The sequence below is a fragment of the Arachis ipaensis genome, chromosome B8, assembly GCF_059453495.1.
Source record: "Arachis ipaensis isolate K30076 ecotype BB chromosome B8, ASM5945349v1, whole genome shotgun sequence".
NCBI lineage: Eukaryota > Viridiplantae > Streptophyta > Magnoliopsida > Fabales > Fabaceae > Arachis > Arachis ipaensis.
This window is the reverse complement of record NC_142443.1, coordinates 123882483-123902149: the sequence shown is the minus strand read 5'-3', so window position 1 is coordinate 123902149 and position 19667 is coordinate 123882483. Positions and strand designations below refer to the sequence as shown.

At 34.5% G+C, this 19667-nt stretch overlaps 1 non-coding gene across 1 annotated transcript; it reads left to right on the top strand.

Annotated features, from left to right (window-relative positions):
- The first annotated feature begins 4561 nt into the window (after nt 1–4561).
- LOC148549715 (small nucleolar RNA R71) lies at nt 4562–4670 on the top strand. The gene has a single exon (XR_015897849.1). It is a non-coding gene; the product is annotated as a small nucleolar RNA R71 (small nucleolar RNA).
- Nucleotides 4671–19667: the final 14997 nt, after the last annotated feature.

Sequence of the window (19667 nt, the reverse complement as noted above, 5' to 3'; positions counted from 1 at the left end):
GAGAACCAACCGGTGATTAGCCGTGCTGTGACAGAGCGCGTGAGCGTAGTTTTCACTGGAAGGATGGAAGGTAGCCATTGACAACGGTGATCCACCAACACACAGCTTGCCATAGGAGGACGTGCGTGCGTGAATCAGAAGACAGAGGAAAGCAGAGATTCAAAAGACAAAGCATCTCCAAAACTCCAACATATTCTCCATTACTACACAACAAGTAACTTTTAATTTATGCTCTACTGGTTATTCATAATTCAACTGATAAACATAATTGACTTCCTGACTAAGATTTACAAGATAACCATAGATTGCTTCAAACCAACAATCTCTGTGGGATTCGACCCTTACTCACGTAAGGTATTACTTGGACGACCTAGTGCACTTGCTGGTTAGTGGTACGAGTTGTGAAAAGTGTGATTCGCAATTTGTGCTACCACTTGTCCTCAAGCAACCAAAACTAACATAGGCTTAGGATGTGAATTTGCATGAGAGTGAGAGTTTAATTAAGCTCATGTCTGTTCTTGAAGTGGGGTTTACAATACAATCTTGAATAGTTTTAGCATCTCACTCTCCTTTGAATCAGAAGGATGTCACTGTCATTCGGAATTAGAATCCGGATAATATTATGAATTCTCTAATCCTTTATTCTTCAGTTTAATCTTTGAATGCAACAAATTCTCTTTAATTCTCTTTTCTTTGGTGCTTTGCACCTTGAGCCTACCCGTGACTTTAAATGTTTTATCCCAAGTTTCACTTGACACAAAAACACCACAAGCACTTAATTGGGGAACTCTCTTTAAGTTCTGATTTTTCTTTCAGCTACTCCCATACAGTGGTGCTCAAAACCTTTGGCATACTCTGTTAAATGCACTTGATGTCGACTCTTAGTGCTCTGTCTCAATGATTACTTGACACAATTACACCACAAGCATATGGCTAGGAAAATAACTCTTTGAGCTTTTAATCATATTTGACCTTTCTAGCCATTGATACTCAGATCCTTGGACCTTGCTTTTCTTTTTGCTGTTTCTTTTGCTTCAAGGATTAAGCTTTTGTTTAATTCAGAGAATTTGTAATAGTTCTCTAAATTTTTGTTCCTCATGCATCAACATCCTTTTATTCAAATTCAAATATGCACTATTCATATCATGCATTCAAAATCACAGATAACACCACCACATTTAAGTAAATAAGACTAATCTTTAATATAAACTCAATTTCTCATACAATACATCACTTCTTTTTCTTTTGGATTCAAGCTCAGTGAGCAATACATGAGGCACTTTTCAGAATTAAAAACAAATAACAGAATAAAAATAGCAAAATAAACTAGAACCTAGGAATTGAAATAACAAAGGATCATGCAGACATTCAAGTAAAACAGCAGAAAACAGGAATATAACATAATAAGAACGGAAGGAAATATAGAATGAAAGGAACTCAACCACCTCAGTTATCCTAGTGGCCGTCTCATTCTTCAGGTTGTTCTCCTCCGTTTTTGCCTCCCTTTGGTGCTATTAAAATAAACAGAAAAGCCAAAAGCGAAGCGACAACACCAAACTTAAAAGATTGCTTGTCCTCAAGCAAAAAAAATCTGAAAACAGGGAGGAACATAAAAATACATATAGAAGAAAAAAATAAATATTATTACAAAAGAAGAATAAAAAGATAAAAGAACAAGAGAGATTAAAATAATTAAAATATATATCTATGTTTTTTTCTTTATTTTTATTTTTAATTTATATATATATATATATATATATATATATAGAGAGAGAGAGAGAGAGAGAGAGAGAGTAGGGGTGGAGGGGTATGGATGGAGCATGGAAAAAAGGAAAGGATCTGGTGATTGAGTTGAGGGGTGGGACGGAATTAAATAAGATTTGGTGCAGGAATAGGCTAATTGTGGTTGGAAGTATTGAGGGTAATAAGGTGGGGTGAAAAGGGAAAGGGGCTGGGGTAGTTAGGCTGCGCCTAACTCCAAGTTGTGATGCGCCTAACGTGAGGCACACTTTCTTTCGCTGCGCCTTACTTGAAGCCTCCCGAGTGTTCAAACACCTGCTGCGCCTAACTTGAATTCGGTTGCGCCTAACTTGAGGTGTGTCTTCACAGCTTGCGTCTAATTTGAAAATTCTCAAGTTAGGCGCAGACCCTTCAAAGAGAATTGTTCCCTTGTGCGTAATATGCGGCGTCTAACTTGAAAATTTTCAAATTAGGCGCAGACCCTCCAGTGCAAAATTCTTCTCTGCGTGTAGTATGTGGCGCTTGATTTGAAATTTTCAAGTTAGGCATCACCTAAATCTGAATCAATATCCTCCCGAGTGTTCAAAATTCTGTATTTAGGAGCCTGTTTCTGTTTTGTTTTTTTTTCTGCATGATCAAAATACACGTAAAACAAAGAAAAAACAGTAGAAACTCAATGAAATTCAAATAAATAATAAAATCAAAGAAACGGAAATTAAACTAAGGATATGAAAGCATCGGGTTGCCTCCCGACAAGCGCTTCTTTACCGTCACTAGCTTGACGGTCAGCTCCTCTAAGGAGGAGGATCATAGGGGCTCAGTTCTTCATCCCTCACCTTGAACTTCTTTCCTGTGTCTCCATAAAGTAGCTCAATATGCTCCAGAGAGAGGATTCTGTTTACTGTATAAGTCCTCACTGGATTGCTAGTCAACACCACCTTCATTCCTGGGGAGAAACCTTCAGTGGGGATCTTCTTGTTTCTCCATCCCCTGGGTATTTTCTTCTTTTTGGGAACCTCCTCCTTGGTGAATGATGCATTCCTGACACCAAACTTAGGTTTGATATCAGGAGAAATTTTATTGATTGTCACCAAAGGAGGTTTGAGCTGCAGATTCTGCTGTCCGTCATCAGGGGGTTCTTGAAGGTTTGGATCAATAAGCTCAGTCTGCATGCACCTCTCTTCTTCACCTGCTGAATGTATATCTTTGAAGACATTAAAAACCAGTTGCTCATTATGCACTCTAAGCACTAATTCACCTTCTTCCACATCAATTAGAGCTCTCCCAGTGGTTAGGAATGGTCTTCCTAGGATTATAAAGGCATTCTCATCCTTTCCCGTGTCAAGAATCACAAAATCTGCTGGGAGGAAGAACTTACCCACTTTGACCAAGACATTCTCCACCAATCCATATGCAGGCTTTATAGATTTGTTTGTCATCTGTAATGCTATCCTTGTGGGTTGTGACTCTTGGATTTGCAACTTCTTCATCACAGACAAGGGCATTAAATTGATACTTGCTCCCAAATCACATAATACTTTCTCAAAGGTGGTGCTCCCAATGGTATATGGGATTTGAAAGCTCCCTGGGTCCGACATCTTCCTTGGCAAGTTATTCTGAATTATGGCACTACATTCCTTAGTTAGGACCACTATCTCATCTCCCTTTAAAGGCTTCTTCTTTGACAACAACTCCTTCATGAATTTGACATAGAGAGGCATTTGCTCCAAAACCTCAGCAAAAGGAATATTGATTTGCAACTTTCTAAAGACTTCCAAGAACTTTGAAAACTGCTTGTCCTTGGTCTCCTTTTGAAGTCTGTGAGGATATGGCATTTTAGGCTTGTACTCAGGAGCCTTTGGCAATGTAGGATAAATGTCAAGAGAGTCTAGGAATGGGTTGTCCGCACACTTTGGAGGGACGTGCTCTACGTCTTCCTTCTTCTCCTCTGGAGCTTCTTTTTCAACTGGCTCCTCATTAACTTGTGCTTCCATACGTGCCACTTGTCCACTTATCAAGGTGATAGCCTTGCACTCCTCTCTTGGATTTGGAATTGTGTTACCAAGAAGGCTATTAGTCATTCTCTGATCAATTTCATTAACTTTTGTGGCTAATTGACCCATCTAAATCTCCAAGTTCTTAATTGATGCTCTAGTTTCCTGTCTAAAACTTGCTAATATTGTTTCCAAATCATTGTTCTGCTGGGGCTGAGATGTTGCTTGCTGAGATGACTGAAACTGGTGGTTATTAAAATTATTCTGTTGGAAACCACCCTGAGAATTATAATTAAAATTTTGTGGCCTCTGAGGTTGCTCTCTCCACCTAAAATTTGGGTGATTTCTTCACCTCCTGATTGTAGGTCTTAGAATAGGAATTATTATTGGGGTTTCTAGGAGCATTCCCCATGTAATTGACATGTTCAATAGAAGATTGAGCATAATTATAATTCTCATTTGGCATAAAATTACCTGTCATGTCATAAGGGACCTCTTGAGGTGCATTCTGAGTGTTGACAGCTGAAACTTGCATTCCACTCAACTGTTGAGTAAGTAAATTTATTTGCTGAGACATAAGCTTGTTCTGAGTAAGAAGAGCATTAACAGCTTCCACTTCCAACACGCCTCTCTTCTGAAAGGTCTCAGAGTGCAAAGGATTTCTGTTGAAGAATATAAGTATTGGTTGTTAGCAACCAACTCAATAAGCTCAATAGTCTCCTCTGGTATCTTCTTCATGTGCAAAGAACCACCTGCAGAATTATCTAAGCACATCTTGGACATTTCACATAAGCCCTCATAAAAAATATCCAGCTGAGTCCATCTAGAAAATATGTCTGGAGGGCATTTCCTAGTCAGTAGCTTGAATCTCTCCCAAGCTTCATAAAGGGTCTCACCATCCTTCTATCTGAAAGTCTGAACCTCCACCCTTAGCTTAGTAAGCTTTTGAGGTGAGAAAAATTTAGTCAAAAATCCAATGACAACCTTGTCCCAAGTATCCAGACTCTCCTTGGGTTGAGAATCTAACCACAGTTTTGCTCTATCCTTCACAGCAAATGGGAAGAGCATGAGTTTGTATACCTCAGGAATCACTCCATTAGTCTTTACAGTGTCACAAATCTGCAGAAAATCAGAAATAAAATGATTTGGATCTTTCTGAGGGAGTCCATGATATTGACAATTCTGTTGCACAAGAGTAACTAGCTGTGGCTTCAGTTCAAAGTTATTTGCAGCTATAGGAGGCACCACAATACTTTTTTCATAAAGGTCTGCATTAGGAGCAGTGTAAGAGCCAAGCACTCTTCTAGGTTGCTCATTCCCATTCGGATTTTTCATATTGGCATTAGCAGCATTATTATGATCCATAGTGGACTCTGCAGCCTTGTAAAGTCTTGCGTGTTGCAAACGCCACCTCAAAGTCCTTTCAAGTTTAGGATCAAAGGCGTTTAGAGGTTCCTTGTCCCTGTTCCTGCTCATAAATAGACAAAAGACAAGAAAAGATGGGATTCTCTACGTCAGAGTGTAAAAAATTTCCAGTGAGGTAACCTGTGTAAAAGAAATAAAATAAAGCAACTAAATAAAAAAATTAAAACCTTCGAAATATTTTTAATTTTTTATTTTTTTATAAAAAATATAAATAGGTAAATTAAAATAAATTTACTAGGCGACACCAAATATAATTTCAGGAAATAAAAAAAATAATTGAGCAAAAATTCAAGAGTTAAACCTAAAATTTAAATAAGACTAATAAAATAGAAAAATAAAAATAACAAAAATGAATATATAAAGAAAGAAAATGAAAATGAAATAAAATAAAGTAAATAAAAAAGAACGAAAGAAAGTTTGAAAAGAAATAAAAAAAATGGATCAAATAAAATTAATAAAATAAAAAAAATAATGAAAGAAACAATAGGAAAGTGAAATAAAAAAAATTAAAAAAGAAAATAAAAAGAAAACGGGGTTGGGGGTGAACGAGAATAAAGAAAGAAATAAAGAAATAAAGAAAAAGAACAATTAAAAATTGAAAATGAATAATGCTAAAAAAAATTTTAACTAAAGTAAAAATTATCTAATTTAAGCAATCAAACAACTAAAAGTTGTTAATTACAGTCAATCCCCGGTAATGGCGTCAAAAACTTGGTGCGGAATTTACAACCCACAAACTAACTGACAAGTGCACCGGGTCGTACCAAGTAATACCTCAGGTGAGTGAGGGTCGATCTCACGAGGATTGATGGATTAAGCAACAACGGTTAAGTGATTTACTTAGTTAGACAAACAGAAAAGAGTGTTTGAATGTTCAAAAGTATTAACAGTAAATTTAGAATATTAGAAAGCAAACAGTAAACAAGTTGTGAATAATATATAGAGAAACAGTTAAGGTTTTAGAGTTATCTATTTTTCAGATTGACTTTTCTTACTAATTATTTTAATCATGTAAGATTTAATTCATGACAAACTATATGTGACTAAACCCTAATGGCTTAGACCTTTTTAGTCTCCTCTAAAATTCATCAACCGCCAATTCCTTGGTCACTTAATTCGTATTAGAGAGTGAAGTTTAATTATAGTTTATATGCCACAAAAATCCTAATTACCCAAATATAAGAGGATTATATGTCACGTATCCCGTTAAGTCCAGATAATTAGAAATTTAGGAGAATATGTTTTCAAGCTGTTGTTCAAGTAAAGAACTTTTCCAAGTTATACAAGAACTCAATTAGAAAAAGGGTCATACTTCCGTTCTACCCAAATTCATAAGGTAAAGAATGAAAACAATTCTTGAAATATAAATTAGTACATGAATTAAAATAGAAAAATAATAGTATCAATTCATACAATAGACAGAGCTCCTATCCTTAACAGTGGAGGTTTAGTTGCTCATGGTTCAGAGAGAAAAACTAGGATTCATGTAAACTATAAATTACGGAATGAGGTAGAAGAGCCGAGAAGAGCCCGAAAGGCTAATTCTTTTCCCTTTTATATCTAATCATAATTAATGTAAAATATAATTTCTAAAACTAAATAATATCTTTTCCTATTTTTAAATAAAAATTAAAGTTTAGTCAGAATAAATAGAAGATCTCGCATGGTTTGTGCATAGGGGTGGGCAACATGTGATTCATTAATAACTCACGCCTAATTTGAGAATGGGCTGCGCCTAACTCAAAGGTTGCAGTGAGGAGTGGCGTAGAATGTTGAGTTTTGTGCCTTACTTGAAGATAGGATGCGCCTAACTTGAAATGCAACCTACTCCTTGTGCGTGCTTGTTGATGTCTTGCGCCTAACTTGAGATTTCTCAAGTTAGGCGCAGCCTTGGCAGTATGTTTGGAAAAGAAGTATGGACTATTATACATTGTTGGAAAGTTCTGGAAGTTAGCTTTCTAAAGCCACTAGGAACATGTCCATTGGACCTCTATAGCTCGAGTTATTTAGGTTTGAGTGTAGAGAGGTCATGGTTGCCAACATCATTCGCCTTCTCTTTTTCTACGAAAACTCCATCAAATCCAACCGAATGCTACCTAAAATAAACAGAATTGCACACGACTCAAAGTAGCATCCATAGTGGTTAAAAGATAATTAATTCTTGATTAAACTCAACAAATTGAATGCAAATTCACTAGGAAAAGATAGGAAAGATGCTCACGCATCACCTCCCCCCTCCTGCAGAGCCCCCTTGCCAATTGTTGAAGTTGTCTTGTGCCGCTGCTACTTTCTCACGCTGCTGCCGCTGTTTTCGCGTCACTCTTCCCTGGCGGCGTTGCTGTGGTGCCACTGCATCATGCCGGTTTGTCTCCCGGTAAAATCCGCTGGAGAGTGAATCATCAATAGAGCCATCACTCCGTTCATCCCGTCATCCAGGTTGTCGTTGTCGGCTGTTACCACGCGAGTGATGCCATCGCGCGCGTTCCCTACATGCCACTGCAATTGTCTCGCGTTCCACTGGACGTCACTACTGCTGCCTTGTGATCCTTGGGTGGTGATGCTGCTGTCTCATCATCGTCCTCCCTCTGCCCCGTGGTTCTCCTCTTCCTCCTCTCCTTCCCCTTTTTCGGATGTGGATGTTTATTTTACTAGGTACGTGGATGGTTATTTTCATTCTAAGGTAGATATTTATTTAATTTGGATTGGATTAAGTAGATACAATGAAATTTGCTAAATGTTTGTTTTACTAGGTATGTAGATGGTTATTTTCATTCTAAACCGATGGCTTGATGGAGAAGAAGCTCGACAGCGTTAAGGCTAGCTGGTGAGGGGGGGACGGATGGCGCAATGAGGGTTTGGGAAGGGGGTATGCGGCAGTAAAAGGGTTAGAAGGTTGATGATTAAAGTGTAAAAGGTAAAAGTAGGGTTTTCGGAGTATAATTTGTGATGGATTGTGTTTTTTTTTTTCACCTTCTGTGGGTCGGGAGTGCAGCCCATTGTTCACGTTGTTCATAGTTTTCGTTGTCTACCTAGAGAAATTGTTATTTTAATTCTTAGCCAAATGGTCATTTTAGCAGGTATGCGGATGGTTATTTTAATTCTTATGTGGATGGTTATTTGATTGGAATGAGTTTAGTTAGATATAACTAAAATATGTTAGATGTTCAATTTACTAGGTATGCGGATGATTAAATGAGTTTAGTTAGATATAATTGGTTGGGTAATTTGGGTGGAGTATTTTTTAATTTTATTGGACCAAATTTCTAATCCGTTGTTCACATTGTTCAGATTTTCTATGGTCTACCTAGCAGAGCCGATATATATATATGCAACAAGCTTTTTATCTTTTGTTTTCGTAACAATAAAAGAAAGTTTTGTATTGGAATTATTTTGGGATTTGTTAATCATTAAAGTAGTCAAATCTAAAAGTTTATTAAATCAATAAAATAAGAAATATCACACACTTAAAACATAATATAATATAATTTCTTATATATTACATTGTGATGGTTTTGAAAATAGTTTAAATCAAGGTGGTTTAAGAATTTTATCCATTTTTACTATAAGTATAATAAAATAGATTGAAAAATGTTATTTGTACATCATTTTCAGCCACCAATTTCAGCCACTCCATAGAGATATAGTAGAGAGATACGGATATGAAAATAAACGTATACACGGATACAAAGATAATACAAAAGGGGTTCTCTTCTTCGATCGCGATTTTAGCCACTCTAAGAGCTTCTTCACTGCGTCACTGCTCCCTTCTTATTTGATTGTGATTTCTTCTCTTCTCGGCAAAGGAGTTCCACTGCATGCACCTCACTCCGCACTTCCCTCTCCTCTGCTTCGATCGCACACTTAACAAAAACTCTTCTCAACGTCGTTTAATTATGGTTCTTATTATCTTAGGATTCTGATTATATTTTAAGAAAGGTTGCTGCTTATTGATTCAACGGAATTCACAAGCTCGAATGATGAAGTTTGTGTTTTATTTGCTTCGTATGTTAATTTTTTATTCCTGGTTTGATTTTAATTTTTTTATTATCTATTTTTTATTCTTGATTTGATTTTAAGTTTTTGATTATCCATATTTTAGGTTATTCCAAGTATATCAAAAAGGTCAATTGCTCAGAGTGGGAGTAAGTTCCAATCCTTTCAAGGTGCATTTCTTCATATTCATACATGTAGTATAATTTTTGTTAGTGCTTCCAAAATATTTTGAAGACATCATTGTATTTCACCACATTTTAGTTGTTGCTACACTACATTTTTCTTCATCGAAGTTCTGAATTCCCATTTCAATTCATAGAATTCTAAATTATTTGAAGTAGCAATCTCTCTTTGTTGTTTTTTATTTGTTCATTTTGCATGATAAGGTTACATTAGTTCCTTTCAATGTAAGAATAATAGTTGCACTAAATCTTCATAGCTATGGAAGTGGAAGAAACCCATGGGGTAAACTCAAACCAGAATATTGAAAAAGGTATTGTATTTGTGTTGCCTAACACCTTAATATAAGGTTAGGTCATTAGGGTGTACAAGTTTATATTGTCTTAGCCTTGTCATTGTTAGCAATGTGAATAATTCCTCCCTTACCACCACAAAAACAAAGGGAAAAAAATTCCATCATATAAACCCATATGATATTTTTATTTCTTGTGCTTTGGTGATTATGTGTCCACTCAACAATGCTGTTCTGACCCATATCTTAATATAAGCTTAATAAGAATGTTACCTGTACTTTTTCAAAATTTAAGGGTCATTTTATGAAAAGACTTTGTTTTTCTTCTTCCAGAGAGACTTTGTTGAAGATGTCGCTAATGGCCTTTTAAAAATATTTGGTTTAAAGTAAGGGTGGCATGCATCATTTTTCATAGTTGAATTGATCTCTGCAAAGTACATTGCTCAGGTATTACTATTTATTAATGCTTTCATGGTGAAGTTTAGGGGTATACTTGAATCCAAATGTGGATAGACCACTATGTTGTTGCTACTGGCTCATGCGATTCTGAAAATCTCATGTTATGTTGCATTTGTGTTGACCTAACCACCTTCAGTTTCTTCTTGTACGTTGCTAATAAAATATGTCAACATGTTGATTTCTTTTCTTCCTTTGTGTTTGTTGTTGATTTTTTTTTCAAGCAGTGGCTATTCGATTGGAAGTAAGAGGGGTTTGATTAGTTTTATTATTATTGCTAAAATGCTTTATTATCATTTTATTGATTGCTATTTTTTTTTTTAGCCACTTGTGAAAATAACTTCGGAGTTGAGCATTAGCTCTAACCAACCATATGGCTTTGTATCCTTGTTGAACTCAATGCAACAAAGCCAACATTGCTCAGGTATTACTATTTATTAAGGCTTTTATGGTGAAGTTCAGGGGTATATCCGAAGTGGACAGACCACTATGTTGTTGCTACTGGCTCATGCGATTCTGAAAAATCTCATTATGTTGCATTTGTGTTGACCTGACCACATTCAGTTTCTTCTTGTACGTTGCTTAAAAAATATGTTAACCTGTTGATTTCTTTTTTTTTCCTTTGCTTTTGTTGTTGATTTTTTTTCAAGTTGCGGCTATTCAATTTGAAGTAAGAGGTGTTTGATTAATTTTATTATTATTATTAAAATGCTTTAATATCACTTTATTGATTGTTTTTCTTTAGCCACATGTGTACTTACCTTCGGAGTTGAGCGTTAACTCTAACCGACCATATGGTTTTGTATTCTTATTGAACTCAATGCAACAAAGCCACCATTTGGAAGAACAATAGTTTTATTCCTTTTGTAATAGATTTGTTACATGTTGCAATGGAACTCTTATATTTTTTTCCTTTGTAATAGTTTTAATTTTGATTTTACATGTGGTTGGTGCTTAACGTTATGAGTTATTTGAGATTCTGAGTTATTATTAGTTCATTCATGAAAAATAGAAATAGCAAGTTCTTCATTCATAGTATATAATCAAACATGCTGAAATAACCTATTTTAAAACCTGAGTATAATCAAACTCATTCGACATGATAATCAAACTCAGCACATAACACGATATTACAAAAATATTATTATAAGATAAATTAGCTTTCTATCAAAACCACTAAAAATGAATATATCTAACGAACTTTTAAATATGAAAATTTTTCTTGTTTATTTTGATGCTATAATCAGATAATCAAACTAGCTCCAAGTTATTTTACAAAACCTGGTTATAATCAAACACGGCCAAAGTAATAATCAAATTTAAGGATGCAAATCAAATTTTAAATTCACGTTATAATTAGATTATAATCAAACATGTCCAAAGTAATAATCAAACTTGAAAAATACATATCAAAGTTCAAACTCATGTTATAATCAAACACACTTAAAATCAAACTTTAAAAATCTGGATATAATCAAATACATCAAAAGTAATAATCAAATTTTAGAATCTAAATCAAAATTTAAGTTTATATATATATATATATATGTGTGTGTGTGTGTGTGTGTGTGTGTGTGTGTGTGTGTGAAAAAATAACACTAATAAATCAGATAGAAAATAACATGTAACTTCTACTAATGTTTAGCATCTCTTTCTCAAATCTCACGTTATCATAACAAAAAAAAAACACATAAACATGCACTTTTGTTCTCATAAGATACTCTTATTGATAAGACCAATATACTAATCATTATCATTGAACAAAAATTGAAAATCATCTCATAGTTGATAATTCTAATTGCAACCTACAAATGACAAGCTTTGGGGGGGTCCATCACTTATATTTCTAATGAGATGATGAAATTACAAGTTACAAAGTAGAAATAAATATGCTTTCACAATATTGACTTTTAAGCTCTCTAGCCTTCTGGACAGACACTGGCAACCACAATCCTAAATTAATACAAAGATCATTAAGCTAATCAATATCTTAAGCAAATCTCATAACACACGCATTTACCCGATCCAAATACTAGTTCTATTGTACAACTATGAAACAGCATAGAACTTTTAAACAATGTCAAATTGTAAAGAGTCTGGCTGTTCAACATTATACATGAGCTTCCTCATGGAAAAGAACTTGATCAAAGTATCACACACCTGCAAGCAACAAAGAGAAAATATTGTTAATTGAATAAAGATTAACATGATGTCATAAAATATTCGATAGAGTTTTACATTGGTTTATTTAAATATTCAACAATTCTTCTGTGATTCTTTTTCAATAATATCAACATATCCTTCAATTTTCTTTAAATTGATTTTGGAAAAGCATACTTATTCAATGATTTATGGTACTTTAACGCAACAACAGTATTGATTCACAACCTCTAAATTTATCATTTCAGCACTCATAAAATAATTCCTTTATACCTGAATACAACTCACAAAATTCAAACAAATGATGAAAAAATATTCAAAGGAACATAATCACTGGATACCTATCTAAAAATCCAACCATGATCAAATACCAAGACTTAAATAAAATTTCAAACTCATGTTAATCAAACACATAGAAAATTAGAGATTATAACCATTAAAAGAAACTAGCTCCAAATAAACCATAAAGAAAATTATAAACCAAGTAAGTGGTATTAAATGTAGTTTTTTTTTTACTTGGTTTTAAGATTATTTGTGATAAGTGATTAAATTTTCATGCTCCTTTGCCCCCACAGTCTTGAAAATTGAAGTAAGGCATATTTTCGTTTAAGCCTTTTCACAAGCATGTGGTGCTCAAGTGCAATGAGACACTAACAATGACTACTTTCACAACAAATTAAACTAAACTATAAATCAAATTCATAACCAAATTATAATTAAACATTGCTACGGGTATAATCAAACACGTTAGAATAATCAAATTCAAAAGTCCAGAAAAATAAACTCAAGAAGCAAAAATCGAGAAGAGAATCAAGTTCCTTCCAAATTATCACAAAGAAGCATGAGATATTACATTTGATTATAGTCAACATACTGTAATAACATGTTTTAAAATCTGAGTATAATCAAACTCATTCAACATGATAATCAAACTCATCATAGCACGATATTTTTAAGATTAATAACTTCAATAATTAAAAAGTTCAGTAACCAAGTCATCAGTAATGTAAGATTCAGATTTAATATATAGTTATACTCCTATACTAATTAAGTGATATTAAAAATCAACTTTTACAGTCAATTCTAACTAATAAAACCAAAGGATATTAAAGAAATTTTACTTATTACCGTATGAACGCAATCCCAAGACAGTTTTAACTGATTCCTAAGTAACATTTACTTTTTCTATTGGAGTGAGAAGATGAAACTTGGAGGGATTATAGGCGTTTACAAGGGCCAAAATCAAATCAAGGTTTAAATTCCCCTTGAGAATACCCAAGAGGGATCCAAAACCCATGCTCGGACCTCGTTGCATTGTGCATCATTCAAATAGATGGAAGAAAGTCTCACTAACAAGTTTGGTGCGCATCTCATGTCAACATAACACTACATTAATAAAAATGAACTTTGTCAACATAGGAAACAAGATAATCAAAATATCAATGCCAAATAAAAAATAAAAAACTAAAGACAAAATACATTTCTCCACTCAGTCTCCTTCGAAGTTTCTTTAGATACGTTTTTTCCTTTCTTTTTTTTAGTGTCTGTGTTTTCTAGTTCTATTACTATTTTTTTTGGTGCAGTCTTCTTTCACATTTTTCAAAACTAGAAAATTAAACAACTAAAATCCAATCAAATTCAAAAAGTAAAAAAAGTTAAAACTCATGCAATAATCAAAGAAGTAATGCCCAATTTGGTCCCTAAAATTCCCAACTCGCTTCAGATTAGTCCTCCACTTTTTAAAATGACCAAATAAGTCCTCTACTCTTAGAATCGTGAATCCCCGTTGGTCCAAAAGTTAAGAGACATTTTAACGGCACTGAGGTGTACAGTTAAGTGCCAAGTTGGCACTTAACTAAACGACGTCGTTTAGTTTGCCCCCATAATCTATTCTCCCAATTAAAAAGCTCCCAAATGGTCCCCCTTTTACCTTCCCACCTAAAATTGCAATACATTCTCATTACCCTTATCACCTCTTCGTCTTCCTCAAGTCAGCGTCGTCGTGGCTCACCGGCGCTTGTCCGTTGTCCCCTCATTTGATCAGTAAAACTCTTCATCTCTGTCAACATCATCCGCCTCAAATATTTTCTACTGTGAACAGTAAGGATTTAGGTTTTTTTTATTTTTATTTTTTTTACTGTTGTGATGTTAGTTGGGTGAGTAACATGATATGTTGTGATTATATTACTTGCATTTAACTTTTTTGAATGTACTCTATGTTATTCATTTTTTTTGTGGTTGCGTTCTAGGATTTAGGGTTTCTGTTTTAGCCATAGTGCTAATTTCTTATGGTAATATTCTTGCTTGCAAAGTTAAATATACGTGATAGTGCATAGTTAACGGTTTGTTAGTTAATGGTTTGTTAGTATGTGATTGTTTAACATTTTTTTGAAAATTAGAAATTAATGTAATGGTGAACTCTGGTATATGTTGTTGTGTTTTTTCAGATGAGTGATTGGCTGAGGCTTATTTTTCACCATGGAAGGAGGTTCGAGACCCAAGTTTCTGATGGCAGATTTGTATACACATCAAGTCACACAGATGAATGGCTTAGAGTTGATGCAGATTACCTGGACGTTTTTGCCATAACTAGTTACTCTAAGGAGTTGGGCTATGATAAAGCTGATACTTGCTAATACTTGGACCCTAAAGATGGTTTAGAGTACGGTTTGAGGAGGTTAAACCTGGACCAGGATCTAAGGGATATGGTTAGCCTCTGCCGCCAAAATGGTAATGTCATCCATATATATTTTGAACATGGTCCCTCTGTCCCTGAGTTTATAGATTATATGGAACTGTCTGATGATGATGGATGTGTTGGTGGAGAAGGTGACAAGAATGACTTAGAGCAACATGATTGTGTTAAGGAAACTAACATAACTCTAAGCCAATTGTGTGCCCCTATTGAGCAAGAGACTCCAACACCCCAACCCACACCGCAGCCCACACCCAAGTCCACACCACAGCCCACACCACAACCCACTATTAGCATGCCCTTATCACAACCGAATCCTATTGCTCTTAAAAAAATATTCATCAGCACTAAGCCGTTGTCTCAACCAAATCCGATTACACCCACTCTCCTAACTCAGAGAAAAACAAACACAAAAACTACACAAACTATTCAGAGAAATTCCACCACCAAACTAACAAAAAAATTTGGTGGCTTCAAATTTAACACTTCAACAAAGTCACCTAGAAAACCTGTGACAAAATCTACTAGCAAGAAGACACCTCGAACGCCAATCATTGGGGTTGATGGTGAATCATTCGATTCATATGAATCTGTAGAAGATAACCTTTACATGCCACATCTGCAATTTTTAGAATCTAGCACTGAATCTGAGATAGAAACATCTAATAAAAGCAAGCTGCCAGTACTTTAAACAAGAAAAAAGAAAAAGTTGTACAAGAAGAAGAGTTAATCCCCCTGATGACTCGAACTTTGAGAAGGATGGAGGATATGAATCAGATAAAAAGAGTCTTAATAATTTATTTAGTTGTACTTTATGTTATTTTACTAAATCATATTTGTTTAGATTTATTTATTGTATTTTATTTAGTTTAATTTAATATAATCTATAGTTTATTAAATCATATTTGTTTGGAGTCATTTTATTTATTAGTTTATTGTACTCCATGTTCTTTTGCTAAATCATATTTTTTTGAACTTATTTATTGTATTTATTTAGTTTAGTTTAATGTAATCTTTGGTTGTTTAAAGCATACTTGTTTGGAGTCATTTTATTTATTTAGTTTAGTGTACTCTATGTTTTTTTGCTAAATCATATTTTTTTGGACTTATTTATTGTATTTATGTAGTTTAGTTTAATGTAATCTTTGGTTGATTAAAACATATTTGTTTGGAATCATTTTATTTATTTAATTTATTGTACTCCATGTTCTTTTGCTAAATTATTTTTTTGGATTTATTTATTATATTTATGTAATTTAGTTTAATGTAATCTTTGGTTTGCTGAACCATATTTATTTGGAGTCATTTTATTTTTTTAGTTTAGTGTACTCCATGTTCTTTTACTAAATCATATTTGTTTAGATTTATTTATTGTATTTATGTAGTTTAGTTTAATGTAATCTTTGGTTTGCTAAAGCATATTTGTTTGGAGTCATTTTATTTTTTTAGTTTAGTGTATTCCATGTTCTTTTGCTAAATCATATTTTTTTGAAGTTATTTATTGTATTTATGTACTTTAGTTTAATGTAATCTTTGGTTTGCTAAAACATATTTGTTTGGAGTCATTTTTTTTTAGTTTAGTGTACTTTATGTTCTTTTGCTAAATCATATTTGTTTGGACTTATTTATTGTATTTATGTAGTTTAGTTTAATGTAATATATAGTTTGCTAAAGCCTATTGTTTAGAGTTATTTATTTAGTTTAGTGTAATTTGATAAGCAGGTTCATTTTCGGGTGACTCTTGGAAGTCAGATGAGTTGAGGACTCCACCAAATTCTAATGACAAGGTAGACCCAGTTGTGAATCCAATTTTCAATGATGTTGCCAAGTTTGGCCAGGTCAGGTTGGAATTAGGGATGGAATTTACAACTAGGGAAGCTTTCAAGAAAGCTGTTACAAACTATACTTTATAAGAGGGAAGAGGAGTAAGATATTCAAAGAATGACACTACTAGAGCTAGAGTTGTTTGTAAAAATGAAGAGTGTCCTTGGTTAGTCTATTGTTCTTATAACAAAAGGCATGCATGCTGGCATATTAAGAAATTTAATGATGACCATACTTGTGAGAGAATAATAAAAAATAGGTGTGCAACTAAGAAGTGGGTTACTGAAATCCTAATAAAAAAGGTAAGGAAGCAACCTACTTTTAGGCATTGTGAGGTATTTGACTATTTCAAGAGAAAAACTAGAGTTCAATTGTCTAGGACCAACATTACAAGATCTTTAGGAGATGCTAGGAAGATTGTGAGAGGTGATAAAGCATCCCTGTATGCCAAGTTTAGCGATTATACAGAGGAGTTGTTGAGGTCAAATCCAGGATCTACTGTGAAACTAGGTGTAAATGCACAACCTAAGGGAGACCCTATCTTTCAGAATTTTTATGTGTGTCTTCATGGTTGCAAGCAAGGGTTTGTGCATGGATGTAGACCCTCGATTGGTTTGGATGCAGCGTTTTTGAAAACTTTCTATGGAGGATGGCTAATGTGTGTCGTGGAACAAGATGCAAACAATTACATCTACCCCATAGCATGGGCTATTGTTCCTGTTGAGAACACAACAACTTGGAAGTGGTTCTTGGAACTTTTACATGAAAACATTGGTTCCTATCAGGAGCATAACTGGTGTTTCATGAGTGACATGCAAAAGTTACGTATAATGTACTATATAGAAGCACGATATATGATATATTGGACTATTTAGATTTAATGATGGTTCTGTTAGGGACTATTTGGATTTAATGAATGTATAGTCATGATATATTTTGAGCATTAGGCACTTGTGAATTCTGAACTGGTACCATTCTCATGGCCATTCTGAACTGTTACCATTGCCACTTGTGAATTGCAGGGACTCATTCCGCACTTGTGGCATAACTTCCAAAAGCGATGGAAGGACAAGCACATGAAATCATTGTTGTGGGCATGTGTTAGAGCACAGACAGTTCCAGAGTTTAACAAAAGCATGCAAACCCTCAAGACTATTAATGTGAAGGCATGGGAGTATCTGGACAAGATTCCTAGACAATCCTAGACCAGAGCACACTACAAAGACACCCCAAAGAACGACAATATATGCAACAACATGTGTGAAGTCTTCAACTCAGCCACCAAGCCATATAGATCAAAGCCAATACTTACACTATTGGAGGAAGTTAGGAGGATTGCCATGACAAGCATGGCCAGAAACAAACTCAAGCTAGCCAATCATATTGGACATTTACCACCCATACAACAAAGTAGACTTGCAAAGAAGAGATATTTCAGTAGATACCAAACAGCTATGTGGTCTGGTGATGCTGTGGAAGTCATGTTTGAAGTTCATGGGGAGCCTCACAATGTGGTAGTTGATTTAGGAACTCACACATGGAGTTGCAAGTCATGGCAGCTATCAGGTAATAGACATGTAGATTTTTTGGATTTATTTTTCTAAATACTGCAACATATTCACTTAATTATCTTTCTTTTAGGATTACCTTGTCGTCATGCCATCGTGGCTATTGCATGTATGAATGGTCGGCCTGAGAACTATGTTCATGCATAGTTGACAATGGGATCTTACAATAAGACATATGAGTTTCATATCAACCCGGTAAGAGGAGAAGAGATATGGAACAAGTCTGAGTACTCTCACTACTTATCCCCGGCAAGACCAAAACCACGTGGGAGACCAAAGCTCTATGCAAGAAAGAAGGATGCACATGAGGCCCCTGTTGGAGGCAGTCAAGAGAGAAAGTCCACAAAATTAAAGAGGCAAAATGGCAAGTTCACTTGTGAAACTTGTGGCAATGTTGGTTACACTACAAGGGGGTGCAAAGTTGCAAAAAAGCTAAAGGCAGAGGAGGCAGCAACAGCTGCAGAACAAGCTGATGATGAAGCTGGTGAAGAAACCCCACAAAATGCTCAAGTTGGTGATGAAGCTAGTGCCCAACAAGGTACTGTTGTAGAAGATGCTGCTGCTCAAGGTATTGTTGTTCAAGGTGTTGTTGCTCAAGGTGCTGCTAAGGTAATTTATGTTACTAAAATTATTTACAAGCCACAATTTGAACAATTTTATTGAGTATTATGATCAATTATTACTATTAATATTGTAAATACTAGTATTGTGGTTGATTCCTATTGTTATGATCGACAGTTGCCCAAGCGGAAGATAACTAGGCGAAACAAACTTCCAATTGTCAGGCCATCTATTGATGCAACCAGTTCTCCAAAGTCAAATATTGGTGTTGCTGATGTGGTTTCAAGAGAGACAATGGAAGGAGCAAGTGCAGGAACATCTGAAAAGATGGAAGCTTTGTTGAAGTTTGTTCCAACACCTGGATTTAAGGCACCAAGAAAGAAAGCTTGATGATGTCATGAAGACTTTATTTGTTACTTTATGATAGTCAGAACAATTTGATGTTCTTGGTTTTAATTTGCGTTGTGATGGATTAAGTATGAACTTGTATTTTGTTAGTGTTTGTTCATAGTGGTATGGCCCTAACTATAAACTTTTGGCTTAGTTTATATTTTGTATTTTGCACTATGCTATTGCATAATTGACACTATTATGTGCTTTTGTTAAGACAACACCATTGTCATGGTTATTATAATTATAATGATATATTACAAGTTGATTTAGCTAAAGATTTGTATTTATTAGCTTTATTTTGTCATTATATTATCTTTCATTCAGGTTAATCCAGGTTAATGAGATACAAAGTTGAGAGAAACCTAACTTCATTCATTTATAATCAT